Genomic DNA, 901 nt, shown 5'->3' on the forward strand with positions numbered 1-901 from the left:
TTAGTTCAAGCGTTTTTCTTATTCTAATGTTTGTGTATATGCTTCCTCTTCGGTTAGTATTCCTAACTTATTAATATATTACTTATGGTATTTGTAACCACAACATCCCATGTTATGACTTATAGTACTTTTCGTGTTCTGCATTTTAAATCGAATTAATCTATAAAGAAGTAAATTATTTTGAAATTTATTCTTAAACCTTTATAATGATTCTGTAAAATCGATTTCACAAGTGTCGCTAGTGTAGTGGTTATCACGTATGCCTAACACGCGTAAGGTCCTCGGTTCAATCCCGAGGCGACACATATTTTTTTTATGGTTTTACCATTGCAATTTAAGAAATATGAAATTGAATTAATATGCTTAAATTGACCATGAGTATTAGAGTGGTTTAGGTAATTCGTTACAGTTAAAATTCCTGATGCAAAATGCTTTTTCTCTAAAGCTTAAGTAACTTCTTGGTTAATATCGTGAAAGTAATATTACCACATAAACCAAAAGTAGTCAGTACAAATTGCTTTTAATTCATTTTTACGTTAGTTTGAGTTTTTTAAATGTAAATTTTGATTACATGATAGAACAAATTTGCTTGATGCTTATTTCAGCCTCATAATCTTTAAAATATTTATCAATGGTCAATTAAAATCCAAGTAATAGTTAATGATATATTTATTAGCAAATTAAGAATCATTTATATATTTTATCTTCCAAGAAATAAATTCGCTTTCAAGATGGATTTAGGATTTTAATTTATCATAAATTATAGCAATAGAGCTTTTTAAGATAATAATTTAAAAGTTAAGTACGAGACTCAATATCTTATATTGTACACAAATTGAATTTGTTCTATCTTTTGTGTTTTGATTTTAAATTTTAATTTGTATGAATGAAGCAATTAAAA

At 26.2% G+C, this 901-nt stretch overlaps 1 non-coding gene across 1 annotated transcript; it reads left to right on the forward strand.

The window, feature by feature from the left end:
* The first annotated feature begins 232 nt into the window (after nt 1-232).
* TRNAV-AAC (transfer RNA valine (anticodon AAC)) lies at nt 233-305 on the forward strand. Its single transcript has one exon. It is a non-coding gene; the product is annotated as a tRNA-Val (tRNA).
* The last annotated feature ends 596 nt before the right edge of the window (nt 306-901 follow it).

This window comes from Rhyacophila brunnea, unplaced genomic scaffold (genome assembly GCF_057557595.1).
Source record: "Rhyacophila brunnea isolate RB1 unplaced genomic scaffold, BYU_Rbru_1.0 scaffold_116, whole genome shotgun sequence".
NCBI lineage: Eukaryota > Metazoa > Arthropoda > Insecta > Trichoptera > Rhyacophilidae > Rhyacophila > Rhyacophila brunnea.